Genomic DNA, 14,956 nt, shown 5'->3' on the forward strand with positions numbered 1-14,956 from the left:
TTTCTGCCTCAGTGCCTCAATGGTAACTCTGTAATAAACATGCTCGGCTAATCTGACTTGAACAGGAACCAGAGTGTGAAGAAAACGTCATCCTTTCTCGCCTATAGCTCTCAGGATCTGACAGCCAACAAGGCAAATGACCATGCTAACGGGAGATTTTGGGAGCTGTATTCCCCCAAAAGCTGCTTTACATCCTACATTATTGTAAATGAAAGTGTTTTACACCCTTCCATGCTTCTAAGCATATACACTGGTGCCTCGGGTTACGAAATTAATTCGTTCCGCCATTCCTTTCGTAACCCGAAAATTTCGTAACCCGAAAGTACTGGAAAGCCTATAGCTGCACTTTGCAGCATTTGAATTTCGCGCCGAAATGAATTTCGTAACCCGAAAAATATTTCGTAACCCGAAACAGTTTTTGCCAATCCAACTTTTTCGTATCCCGGAAATTTCGTAACCCGATCATTTCGTATCCCGAGGCACCAGTGTATAGGGTACATAGGGTTTCCTTATAGAGGAGGCCATGCTGGAGATGACTCATGTGCCACTCTAGCAGCTGACGCAGGAGATAGGAAAGTGTCAAGTACATAGCAGAGTTGTCTCTAAGGTATGTTATTTGAATGTGCCAATACTTTAAAAGCAGCTTCTGGGAAATCCCAAAATCTCTTCCACACTACACACTTCTAGTACTTTGATGCCACTTTAATTACCATGGCTCCATCCTATGGAATCCTGGGAGTTATACTTCTGTGAAATATTCAGGATTCTCAACCAGAGGATTTTCATCTTCACCAAACTGCAAACCCCAGGATTTCACAGGATGGAGCCACGGTTGGCCAGTAATAATATTTGGACAAGGCCAATTCCTGGTGCAGTCTGGGTAAAAATTGCCCAGCTAGTCAAATATCAATATTCACAGCAGAGTATAAACACACACACACACACACACACCAGCTGTTGGTATTGGCAGTGCACTGACCACTTTTCACACTTAAAGGAAAACAATCACAGACAGTTGATTTCTTCCAAAGTTCTTGAAGACTTTTATCTTCTGTTATAATACACAGTAGCCCTTCTGTTTTCACAGGGGATCCATTCAGGAACACCCCCCCCCAAAAAAAACCACAGAAAATTGCCAGATTAAAGCCCCATTGGTTTGAATGGAGGCATGCACCTGCCCCATTTTGCCACACGCAAACAGGCGAGGGATGCGGATTCAAAGTCCATGAAAATGGAGGGGTGACTGTATATCTCTAGCTTTTCTTCGTGAACGAAGATTCAGGAAGGACTCATGATCCCATGCTTTCTACAAGCGTGTTGATGACTAAAAAGGCCAATCCGGGACAAACAGGTCCGGTTGCAGAAAGCACAGCGGAAAGCCTCCTTGGGTGATGTTTCTGGGTTGCGGTTCTTTCTGCGTTGTCGTTTCTCTTTGAGACTCGTTCGGCATGAGCTTTCAAAAAAGGCTGCAGCATCGTGGATAGTGCATCTCCATGCCTCCCGATGCGAGGCCAGGGCAGACCATTGTTGGTGATCAATTTGGCCAAGCCTGAGACGTTGTTTCAGGGAGTCCTTGTATCTCTTCTTTGGGGCGCCCCTCTTACGCTGACCCCTGGAGAGTTCACCATCCACCCAGGAATCCTCTCCTCCTCCCTTCTGCTCTGAGAGAGGCTCCTGCAAAGTCCATCATTGCCTAAGACTCCCTCAGAGTCAAGGATGGCCTCCAAAAGAACAGAACCCTGAACAAAGAGGCAAAGAGAACGTTGGTGCTAGCCCTTCTCTGCTGCCTTTTTCAATGCAACAAAATACAAAAAGGCTGCTTAACATGGGATACAAATCCAGACTACAACAATAGCAATTCGCATTTAGCTCAGAATTATTACCTCAAAACTAGAATGCATGCCTGTCTGTCCGGCTGCCCAGAGACTCCTCTCCTTGGGACGTCCTTCCAGGCCACAGTGAGACCTTGGCCTGTCCCCAGCCCTCCCTTCGCCTGCCTCAACCTCCGCTCCCCCTCCAGCCACAGCTGCACCTTCGCCCATGGCCCTCGTTCTCCACAGCCCCTGAGCCACACCCTCCCTGCCCTCACAGCCTCGCCTCCAGGGGGCTCTTCTGCAACAGGAGAGACTTCGGGGCTCGCCTCTCACCTGATTGGTCAAAGATTTGCATGGCACCGCCCTCAACCACACCCACTAGTCCTCTGAGCCTCTGTCATTGTTTGTGTCTGTTCCATGGCTGCTGGGAGGGAGGCGGAGCATCAGCCTTGAGGGAAGGAAACATCGCCACCTGCTGGCCATGGCACTGGAATTGCAAGACCACCTGAAGAAATTACATTTTCTCCTCTCTCCTTATTGCTCCCAAATTTGCATGGCCACGCCTTTGGCCCCTCCCACCCCTCTCTGCCTTCTCCCCACCTTCCATTGGGTCTCTGTCTCTGGAAGAGAGGCGGGGCCTCAGCCTTGACTCTGGGAGGAAGAAGGAGGGAAGCAGCGCCTCCTGGAGGCAGGGAGGCTCTGCACAGAAGAAAGGCCGCTTCATGCCCCCCCCCCCCGCAGGCATGGATTCTAACTTCTGATTCTTCTTTTTTTGGGCTTAGGTGACTTAATAGAATGTCAAACAAAGACTGAGCCAGTCACTCCTGGCTGAATGTTGTGGCGTTCTGTCCTGTTCCTCTTGGCAAGCACTGTAGTCTCAATTTGTATTCCATGTTAGGCAGCCTTTTTGTATCTTGTTGCATTAAAGAAGGCAGCAGAGCAGGGCTGCCACCAACCTCCCTTTTAGCCTCTTTTTCCATGGTCCTGTTCTTTTGGAGGTCATCCTTGGCTCTGAGGGAGCCTTAGGCAATGATGGACTCTGCAGGAGCCCCTCTCAGAGCAGAAGGGAGGAGGAGAGGATTCCTTGTGGATGATGGGTGCAAGAGTCCCTCAGCCATGCGCAGGAGGCCCCTGGAAGCACACTTAGGAGGAAGACCTTGCTCTCATTCCCACTTAAGTTTAAACTGGTTTCGATCTCTTCATTCTCCCCTTGTAATCCCTTCTTTTCTGACATAGGTCTGCTCCGCTTCAAAAGGCATGTCAATCATTTCAATCAATTCCTTATGGGAAAGTAATGCCCAATGATTCCCTATGGGAGAGTTTTCTTCACTGGTTCCTTATGGCAAGTGTCTTTTCCTTATGGGCAAAGGGCTGTCATTTCTTTTAGGAGGTCCCTGTGGAGTTTGCTATGGCACCAGAATAGAGTAGAATAAGATCCTTGTTACGGCCATAGACTCTGGTACTAGAGCGCTCTCTCTGACAGAGGAGGCTAAGCATCTCACAAAACTACAAATCCCAGATCTAAAAGGGCTGACCCTCTTGTCCCCTCTTCCGCCTTTTGGACTGTGATAATCCAGTTTGGCACCACTTTAACTGACCTTCCTCAATGCTATGGAATTCTGGGAGGTGTAGTTTGTTGTGGCACCAGAGCAGAGCCAAGACAACTCATGTTTACACTGTTAGTACCCCCCCCCTCTCTCTCTCTCTCTCTCTCTCTATATATATATATATATATATATATATATGGATGGATGGACCTTATGAAAACATAACATCTTAAAAGGCAGGGCCTGATGTGCCCAGCTGCCTCTCCTTCAAACCAAGAAGGTAATTCCAGGACGATCATTTCTCCTTTTAAAGTTTATTTAGTCATTCACATACAAAACATAACTCCTTTCCCATATAAAATAAGGCCATCCAATAGTCATATCATACGTTCCCATACATAAAGCTCTTCTACTTCCTCTTCCTCTTTCTTCCTCCTTCCTCCTTCTTTCTCCCACCTTTTATTTCCTCTCCACTCCTTCCTCCTCCTTTAAATCTGTTGTTTCCTCCTTTTCCCTCCTCATCCTTCCTTCCCCTCCCCTTCATCTTATCTACTTACTCAAACCTTCATCCTACTTACTCAGACCCTCCATCTTCCTACATCTGATCCCCCTACTTCCTTGGTACTTACATCTACTTGTATCTTCCATGCATCTTCCTTGTTCTCTTCTAGTCCAACTTACAGTCACTTCTTAAATACCAAAAATGAAAACCTAACTAAATATAGGGAAAAACCCAACATAAAGGAAACCTTTAAACAACCGAATCATCCGGCAGACAGTGATTCTGACTTCCTCTCTTCCGATTTCTTCTAGTCTTCGTATTACTCTTTGTCCTCCCCATTGCCTTCTATCTAACCTCTTGGCTACAATCCTTCCTCCCCATATATTTGTTTTGATCGTTTCTATTCCATCTCCCAAATCCTTATCAATGATGTTCTTGTCGTTTCTTTGTCCTTATTCTGTAACCTTATCTCCTCCTTTCTCCTTCCAACTCTTTGATTCCTTTAATATCTTAAATAAATATAGCTGCTAGCTCTCTTCTCTCAAAAGATGTAATTATCGGATCCCAATCCTTATTGAATTTCAGGAATTGTGTCAGTTTATCCGTTTCCATGCTGCCATATAACTTCCATGACATAACAGTCCTCTTTTGTGGGCATTGCTTCCTTTTCCCAATCTTGGCCAAAGGCCATTCTCTCCACCGCAATCAGATAAAACGACATTTCCCCAATTCCCCCCCCCCCCCCCCCTATTTATTCCTCTAATATTCCTAACAGGTCTATTTCTGTTTTCATTTCCATGTCTGTCCCTGATATTTCATTGATTGGGTTATTAGCCGTTCCCCAATATTTTAGGGCAGCCCTCCGCTTCCGCCAACGACGTCCGGAGGCTCCAGGCGCATCCTCAGACTTCTAGCAGCCGTTGTCAGTGTTTCTAGACATCTTGGCTGTTTCGTCTGGGGACATCTTCCATCATTATGGGGCCATTATTTTGGACCAGGTTCCTCTCAATCCCTGAGAGGCCGAATATTTCAGTCCCTTGGTCCAGATCCTTCCCCACTCCTCCATTTGTATTTGATCTCCACTTAGTCATTTTCTCTTTCACCACCTCTTTTTCCATCTTCCATCCTAATAATCTTTTTTTATATAATAGACCTATTGTTTTCTTATTTTCTCCGATTTCTTCTGTTTCGGTCTTTCCTTCCGCTATTCCCTGGGTATCTAATGTCTAACTTTACCCTTTCATAAACCTGTCCATAGTGGAGCCACCCAAGTTTGGACCCTTGATCTTCTGATATCTCTTCCTTCGCTGTTTTTTATCTCCTTTCCTTGTTTTCCTATCATGTCTTTGTATGTCTTTGTATTTATCATCTCTGTCCACTTCCTTCCTGTGAAAGGCCTCCTGGGGTGAGAAACACATAGGGACCTTATTCATTATCCTAGTTTTATTTCTTCCAAATTCTTAAAAGGGGTTTTCTTATACAATGTTTAGTTTTTATTTTGTCTTAAGCAAGAAATGCATGTAGGCCAAATTCATTCCCTTTTCCCTCCAATTCCAAAAGCCTCTCGTCTTCCCATTTTAGCCAGTCTTTGACCCAACTCAAACCAGAGGAATCAGGATATAAACTGAGTTTGGTAAAGCCAGTCCTCCTCCTTCCTTGGCATCTTGGGGCGCTTTGAATCTCACCCTGGGCTTCTTCCCTTGCCATATGGATCCTGAAATATCTCTGGGCCAATTCGTAAAGGGCTCTTTGTTACGTATTATTGGTAACATCTGATACAGAAACAGTATTTTGGGCAATGCTGCCGTTTTAATTGTCGAAATTCGCAGGACAGTCATTTCTGAAGCATGTTAATATAATACCGTTTCTTCCTTCTCTCTTTAGTTTCCATTGAATGATGGCCAGGAATCTCTTCTTTTCCAGGGGTCCATGGGGATGATGGGCTCCAGGGTTGTCCATTATTATTATTATTATTATTATTATTATTATTATTATTATCATCATCATACAGATTATTCAGATTACTTATATACATTTATATACTTATACTCTTATGACCCCGCTATTTGCAATTTCAATACTGAGAGTAAGTAAAATCAATGTTCTTGTTACTGTTTTCTTCTTCTTTTTATATCTCATGTTTTATACTTCCGCTGATAACATTTGCATTGGACGGTTGCTCCTGGAAACTTACCTCTACTTCCGCTTATTGTTGTGTTCCTGGTTAATCTCACTGTTCCTTATGGCTTCCTTAGTTTCTCTGATCCTGTTATTCTTATTCCATCCTTCGTTTCCCATTGTATTTCCAACTATTTGTGCAATATTTATTTATTGACTAATTCCCATTTCTTATTGATCTCTTCTCCTGATTTTCAGCCTTGTCTTGTCACTTAAGAAACCAGTTGTCTGTAGTGGGATTATTTGCTTGTTTTCCAGTTCTGTGTCTTCTCTGGAAAGGATGCAAAGGAAAGGGACCCACAAAAGGGAGGCTAACTCCTGGGAATAAGCAACCAATCTCCTTGGAGCTGCCTTATTTCTTCTGCAAAGAGCCTCCCTGCCTCCAGGTGGCGCTGCTTCCCTCCTTCTTCCTCCCAGACTCAAGGCTGAGGCCCCACCTCCCTCCCAGAGACATTGAGCCAATGGAAGGCAGGGAGAGGGCAGACAAGGTGGGTGGGGTCAAGGGCGGGGTCATGCAAATCTTTGACCAATCAGATGAGAGGAGAGCCCTGAAGTCTCTCCTGTTGGGGAAGAGTCCCCCTGGAGGTGAGGCTGTGAGGGCAGGGAGGGCATGGCAGAGGGCCATGGAGAGGGCTGAGGGTGAAGGGGGCTGCCAGGGCTGGAGGGGGAGTGGAGATAGAGGTAGGCGGAGGGAGGGCTGGGGACAGGCCATGGTCTCACTGTGGCCTGGAAGGACGTCCCAAGGACAGGCGTCTCTGGGCGGCCAGCCACACAGGCAGGCATTCTGAGTTTCTGATCCTTTATTTGAGATTTCTTGATGTTTGAGATAGTGGAGTGGAACTCAAAGATGGAACTTCCAATCTTCTTAAGTTTTGTAACTCCTGCTCTAAAATCCATATTCAGCCTTTTTGTATCTTGTTGCAATGAAGAAGGCAGCAGAGCAGGGCTGCCACCAACCTCCTTCTTTGCCTCTTCTTTCAGGGTTCTGGTGCTTTGAGGGCCATCTTTGGCTCTGAAGGAGCCTTGGGCTTGATGGACCTTGCAGGAGCCCTTCTTAGAGCAGAAGGGAGGAGAAGAAGGGGCCTCTGTGGATGATGGGAGCAAGAGTCGCTCAGCCATATGCCTCCTGCCCTTGGGAGCACACTTAGGAAGACCTAGAGCTCATTGATATTACGTTTAAACCGGTTTGGATCTTTTCATTCTCCCCTTGCAATCGCTGCTTTTTTGGCACTGCTTCAAAAGGCATGTCAATCAGTTCAATCAATTCCCTTTTGGCAAGTATTCCCCAATGATTCCCTTAAAAATGTTTATTATTATTATTATTAAGATTCATACATTGGCTGTTGATTATTACACATTACATAATTCTGTGTATATATATTTCCTACCTTCCCTTACAATTTGTCTGAATATCTTCCATATCCCGCCTCAGTGCTCCTCTTCCCTGCAGCCATTTTCACCCTTGTATTCCACCCAAAATCTCAATTCCTTTCGTGGAGGTAATCTTCCATCTTCTTTCCTCAATACTTCCTCAATACATTCCTTCCAAATTCCCTCAAAATCACTCCTTTTCCATAATCCCGTTTTTACTTTCAATTTGCATGTCAATTTATCATCAATAGGGTTGCCATAAGTCAGGACCTCCAAACCACGACAAATGGAGGACACTTTTTTAAATGGAGGACACGAAAAAAATTGGATGCTTTTTAAAAAAATGTTAATCTAAATGCATGTTTATTAGGCATGATCAAAATGGAGGACATTTTGGCATTATTCCTTGACAGATGGCAGAAATGTACTTCCTTTCGGCCCAAACCACCACCCCCCTCCATTCCAAAACACACACACCAGCACATTTGGGCATTTCACATGGCTTTACTGAACATGGCCTCTTGCATACTTCAGAGGCTTATTCCATAACCAAACCCCTTGGGTTTAACACTTAGCATGGTTTAACATGGCTATGCATATTGAACATGTCAAAGTGGTTTCACAGTCCTTGCACAAGTGTACTTCTCAGAAGTGTGTACTTGGTCAAGGGACTTTGGTTTTTCTTCACTGCGCATGAGTTTGTAAAAATCAGAGCAAATTACAATGGCCATGCCTCAGAGGCTTGTTGCCTATATCTATATCACCACCACCATCATCACTATCATTGTCAAAACAAGGGAGACTTCTTAGCATTCAAAGCACCAAAAACACACAGAAAAGGCACTTTGGAAAGTCACACTATCTCGGCCTCAGAAACAGTGAGCGCATGCCTCAGAAGCTGGCTGATATCAATATCACCATTTTCATCATCATCGCTATCATTGTTAAAAGTGATGAAGGCCTTGAGTTCTGGTCCTCACAATACACTCCAGTTCCCAGAATCCCACAGCCTTGAGCTATAAATGAGTCAGGGCTTGGGTTCTGGTCCCCGCAGCACACTCCAGCTCCCAGAATCCCACAGCCTTGAGCTATAAAAGAGTCAGGGCTTGGGTTCAGGTCCCCGCAGCACACTCCAGCTCCCAGAATCCCACAGCCTTGAGCTATAAAAGAGTCAGGGCTTGGGTTCAGGTCCCCGCAGCACACTCCAGCTCCCAGAATCCCACAGCCTTGAGCTATAAAAGAGTCAGGGCTTGGGTTCAGGTCCCCGCAGCACACTCCAGCTCCCAGAATCCCACAGCCTTGAGCTATAAAAGAGTCAGGGCTTGGGTTCAGGTCCCCGCAGCACACTCCAGCTCCCAGAATCCCACAGCCTTGAGCTATAAAAGAGTCAGGGCTTGGGTTCTGGTCCCCGCAGCACACTCCAGCTCCCAGAATCCCACAGCCTTGAGCTATAAAAGAGTCAGGGCTTCGTGCCACTCCTGTCCCTCCCTCCTTCCTGGGCTCCCTTTTGCCTGGTGCCTCCCTCTCAGCCCCCCCCCCCATGGCCCCCACAAGTCCTGGCTTCCCTCTTGTTGGCAAATGCAGGCCTGACCAAGGAGAGAGTTGGGCACACAACAACAACAACAGCAGCAGCAGAGGCAGAAGGGGGGAAGAGGAGAAAAAAGAAAGGAAGGAGAAATAAGGAAAGGAAAAAAAAGAAGAAGAATAGGAAAAAAGATAAAAAGAGGAGGAGGGGGAAGAGGAAGAGGAGAAGAAAGAGAATAGGAGGAGGAGGAGGAGGAGGAAGAACAAGAGAAAGGGGAAAAACAAAGAGGAGGAGGATGCCAAGGGCAGGGCCATGCAAATTTGGGACCAATGTGGAGAGAGGTGAAAATGTAATCTCTTCAGCTGGTCTTGCAATTCCAGTGGCATGGCCAGCAGGTGGCGATAATCCTTCCCTCGAGGCTGATGCTTCGCCTCCCTCCCAACAGTCATGGAACGGACACAAACAGCGACCCGCTCAGAGGACCAGTGGGTGTGGTCAAGCGCGGTGCCATGCAAATCTTTGACCAATCGGATGAGAGGAGAGCCCTGAAGTCTCTCCTGTTGAGGAAGAGTCCCCCTGGAGGCAAGGCTGTGAGGGCAGGGAGGGTGTGACTTGGGGGCCGTGGAGAGGGCCGAGGGCAAAGGAGGCTGGAGAGGCTGGAGGGAGAACGGAGGTAGAGGCAGGCGGAGGGAGGGCTGGGGACAGGCCAAGGCCTCACTGTGGCCTGGAAGGATGTCTCAAGGAGAGGGGTCTGTGGGTGGCCAGGCAGGCAGGCATGCATTCTGATTGTTTTTCTTCTTTTGCCTAGAATCAGTGTTGCCAATTTCACGACTTTCACACGAAAACGGTGACTTTTCAGAGCTTTTCGTGTGATTTCCGTGCCCTCCTCTATTTCAGTGCATTTTCGGCGACTTTCAGCTCCAGCCTGAAAGCTGCCTGCAGCATGCAACCAACCCTTTGGATTGTAACAGTTTCAGCCAATCAGAAAGAGGGCTGAAGAAAAAACACACTCTCTCTCTCTCTCCAACGACTCCCTGAACGGAGCAAAGAGCAAACCAACCAACTCTGGAATCACACTGACAGTTTTTTCAGCCAATCAGAGAGAGAGGAGGACAGTGATTGATTGCCCCCCCCCTCAGGCATTCAGGCTCCGCTCCAGGCAAAGCGGCTGCTGGAGAGAGAGAGAGGCAGGCATTGGGCAAGCAACCAACCCAGGCACAAAGTGTTGCCCAGGAGGAGTGAGGGATTTGGCTGGCTTAATCCCAATTGCCTTGAATTTCCAAGTAAGCCATAAGTTTTAAGGCACACAATCACAAAGGCAATAGTTGATAATGGTATCATGGGTTGATGTTGGGACTACTGTGTGTGCCTGAGAGTGACATTTGAATTTCTGAATTCCTGAGCTTGGGCAGAGTGCCCCAAGCCTACCTCTCAGGGTTGTTGTTGTTGTACTGTGAGGAGGACCATTTGGGTCGATGGGAGGAAAATCTAGTAGGGAAAAAGTAGAAGAATGGAGGAGAAAAAGAGGTGGAAAGGTGCTTCTGAGCATGGGCAGAGCACCTGGGTAGAATAATCAGGGATGTGTTTATCTCCATCTTCCCTCCCTTCCATGGGCTGCCCTACTAGTTAGTTGTGTGATGTGAATGTGATGTCCCTGAGACTGTGTGTGTGTGTTAGTGATTAAATATGCCTCTGAGCATGGGCAGAGCACCTGGTAAGTTGGCATCCCTGCTCTGTCTTCCAAGAAGTTTGTTTTGTGGCTCTCTTTTTCGTTCTCTTTTCCATTGCCATCCATACTGCAGAAATAATCCAGTTTGGCACTGCTTCTAACTGCAAGGCTCCCTGCGATGATGGGATTCTGGGCACAACAAACCACCAAGCCCAGAATTTCATGCATGGAGCCCTGGCTGCCGGTAAAAGCAGTGTCTCATGTCACAACAAACTACAATTCCCAGGATTCCCTGGTTGAACAAGGGAATTGCCTGCACACTTCCATATCACAGCCCCAGAGAATGAGTCTACAGGATTCAGTGTTGCCAATTTAAGTCCAGTTCTTAAGCTGCATTTGGATTTGATAATGATAATAATGATAATAATAATAATGGTGATGATGATAGAGAGATCTTGTAGCACCTTTGAGACTCACTGAAAGAAAAGTTGGCAGCATGAGCTTTCCTAGACTTAAGCGTATTTCCTCAGATGCATGGGAATTGTAGTTCATTGTGGCACCAGAGCTCTTTCTCACAAAACTACAATTCCCAGGGTTCTCTAGCACTGAGCCAGGGCAGTTAAAGCAGTCTTAAACTGGTTTATTTCTTCTATGTGTCTTGGACCCAACTCAGGCTGCATCTTCACTCCAGACTCCAGAGACAATCCAGTTTCATACTGTTTTTACTGCCATGGCCCAGTGCTATGAAATCCTGGGAATTGTAGTTTGTTGTCACACCAGAGTTTGCTGAGAGAGAAGGTTAAATGTCTCAGAAAACTAGAATTCCCAGGATTCCCTAGCACTGAGCCATGGCAATTAAAAGGGTGTCAAACTGGATTTATTTCTGCAGTGCGGTTGCATCCGAACACATTTCTATTTGGCACAAAGCTTCCTGAACCCCCTTCATGTCAAAATAAATATCTTAAAAGGACTGAAAGATTCTTTGTTTGGTTCAATGGTGATTTTGAGAGTTGAAATAAGTTACAATTATTTTTATTCAATTATATTTACGTTTATTTGCAAAACATCCGCCATTTTAACATTATGGGAATTTTCTGGGAATTGTGACTGAAAATTCAGTGTGATGTGAGGGGATTCAGCGGGTTTTGGACAAGCATTTCCGGGAATTATCTCCGAGGCTTGTTGGCAACACTGTCCCTTTCCCAACCTCCAGCTGTCTGAGAGACAGCTAGAAGGGGGGGGGGGTTGGGAGAGGGGGTGACAGGCGCGTACCTGCTCCTCCTGCCCTTCCCTGGCCCCCAGCTGCCTCTCAGAGAACCAGTAAGGGCCTGTGAGGGGCAGGAGCAACAGTCGCACGGCCCCTGCTCCTGTCCTCGGGGCTTTGCTAGGCCTCAGGTGTCCTCTGAAGGACACTTCAGTGCCGCCAAAGCCCCACGGGGAGGAGGAGGTGTGTGCCTGCCCTCTCCTCCTCGGTCCCTTCCTTCGGCCGAAAGGGCTCCAAGGGGCCCTTTCGGCCAAAGGGGAAGGCCGAAACCACTCTCATTGTTAAAGCAGACCTTTTAGCATTGAAAGCACTGAAAATACACAGAAATGCACTTTGGAAAGTCACACTGTCTCACCTTCAGAAAGAGTGCATGTCTCCGAAACTGATATGTCATCATCATCACTACCACTCTCATTGTAAAAGCAGGCCTTTTAGCACTGAAAGCACTGAAAATACACAGAAATGCACTTTGGAAAGTCACACTGTCTCATCTTCAGAAAGAGTGCACGTCTTCATCTTCTTCCTCCTCCTCCTGCTCCTTCCTTCCTCTTTCTTCCTCCTCTTCTTCCTCCTTCCTCCTCCCTCCCTCCCTCCTCCTCCTGCTCCTTCCTTCCTCCTTTTCCCTTCTCTTCTTCCTCCTCCCTCCCTCCCTCCTCCTCCTGCTCCTTCCTTCCTTCCTCCTTCTTCCTCCTCTTCTTCCTCCTCCCTCCCTCCCTCCTCCTCCTGCTCCTTCCTTCTTCCCTCCTCCTCCTCCTCCTCTTTCCCTGCGGACCCCCGCCTCCTTCTCCCCAGGCCCACGGCTGTGGAGCAACCGCGGGCTTGGGGAGAGGGACAAGGGGGACCCCCGCCTCCTTTTCCCCAGGCCCGCGGCCCCAGCGCTTCCCCCGCCTCCCTGGGAGGGCAGAGGCCATCCCAGGGGGCGGGGAAGGAGCGCTCCGGAGGCCCCAGGGCCTCCCCCCGCCTCCCTGGGAGGCCAGAGGCCGTCCCAGGGGGCGGGGGAAGGAGCACTCCGGTGGCGGCAATCGGCGGCAGGGCCGGCCGGGGGCCGCACCTATGGTGCCCGCAGGCCGGATCCGGCCCACGGGCCGTAGGTTGCCAATGCCTGCTCTAAATGCTCTCTGCTTCATCCAAATAAATCACCCACCAGCATTATTATTATTATTATTATTATTATTATTTTGCAGTGAAAGATTTTTAAATAATAATAATAATAATAATAATAATAATAATAATACATTTCTTTCACTGCAAAATAATCTGTGTAGAAACTGCAGTTCTACTTGGAAGTAAACCCTGCCTCCACTTTGGCCCCACTTTGGAGGACGTCCTGGTGGGGACCCCAAAGAATCCTTTGGAAACTTCACTAACCCCACTCTCTCTCTTTGCCCCCCCTTTTCCCTCTCTCTCTCCCCAATCTCCCCCCTCCTTGCCAGCATGTCTCTGTCCGCGTTAAAATGTGAATGCATTCATTCAGGGGGGAGCACCGGAAGGAAATGGGGCAAAATTGCAGCAGGGCATCATGGGAAATTTGCAACCTGGGGGTTTTGCAGTGGTGTTCAAGAGCACAAGCAACCTGGCATTCCACACCAGACCAATCCGCAGTGAGTTCGAACCGAGCCTCAATGCGAATCCCATCAGTCCACTTATTTAGCAAACTCCCCAAAATGAGGAGCCAGAAAGGATTCAGTTCGGAAGCCCCACAGAAGCTCCACGCAAACAGCTCCCACTGAAAGGAACCAGGTGTGAAAATACATCAACGTTATGATGTGAATTCGCATCACTCAATTCACACTCGCCTTGGATCTGAGCTGGAAAAACCCCATTTGATAAACGCCAGGGAGAGCTCTAGAACCAGTCTATGACCCTAAGAAGGATTCTAGTCTAGTCTATTCTGGTGCCATAGCAAACTCCACAGGGACCTCCTAAAACAGATGGCAGCCTTTGCCCATAAGGAAACCATACTTGTCCATAGGGAACCAGTGAAGAAAACTTTCCCATAGGGAAACATAAGAAAATACTTTCCCATGGGGAACCATAGGAGCATACTTGCCCATAAGGAATCACTGGGTAATACTTTCCGAAAGGAATTGAAATGGTTGACATGCCTTTTGAAGAGCCATGCCAAAAAAGAAGCGATTACAAAGGGAGAATGAAAAGGAGGAGTGTATTCAGGAGAGAATAAAGTGGAAGGTCAAGGAAAGAAGACAGAAGGATAAGTAGAAAAGGCAAGGAGAAACGGAAGGAAAAGGAACTAAATGCAGAGGAGAAGGGAACTAAGATTAAGGAAATGGACATGTATGCATAGAAAAATGAGGAAATGAAAAGACAAACAAACAAACAAACAAAAAGGCTAACTCCTATATATTCTCCTAAGCCTCTTCCTGGACAACAGTTTCCCAATCTAGGAGTAATTCACATTAGCTATCATTATCTACCTTAGTCAAGGATTTAGACATTATTATTTATCGGCTATTTTTATATAAACTTATTCATCTTATTAACATTACAAGGGAGAGTTCATTAGCATCTCTGTGTATAAATTATGTTCTAGGAGGAGAATAAGAAATAAAGTTTGTATAGATATAATTCAGGGGGAAACAATTATATGTAGTAAAGAGAAGATACTGAGGAAATCCAAGCAGATACAAAGAAGAAAAACCTTCAATAACAAAGAAAAAAGGTAATAATAAGCCAAGCGTAAAGAAGAAAATGGACCAATAGGAATGGATTCAGAAGGACCATAATTAAAGAGAAGGAATTACAAACAGAAAGGACTAATAGGAGTTCAGCTGAAACTATGCATTAATTGGAAAAGTTGTTTTTATTTTGGGAAAATGCAAGAAGTGAACACTTTTGGTCTTTTCAAACAGCGTTTAATAGAAATTGTTTTGAAAAGAAAATACCAGTTTAAATGTCACTAAGTCTGCTTCCTAAAGGCCTCCTGCACATGGATGAGCAACTGTTGCCTCCATCATCCACAGAGGCATCTCCTCCTCCCTTTTGCTCTGAGAGGGGCTCCTGCAACATCCATCATTGACCAAGGCTCCCTCGAGGACAGCCTCCAAAGAGGCATGAACGACCTAGCC

Source organism: Sceloporus occidentalis, unplaced genomic scaffold, assembly GCF_023333645.1.
Source record: "Sceloporus occidentalis isolate IW3139 unplaced genomic scaffold, rSceOcc1.0.p SCAF_118, whole genome shotgun sequence".
In the NCBI taxonomy this organism is placed as follows: domain Eukaryota; kingdom Metazoa; phylum Chordata; class Lepidosauria; order Squamata; family Phrynosomatidae; genus Sceloporus; species Sceloporus occidentalis.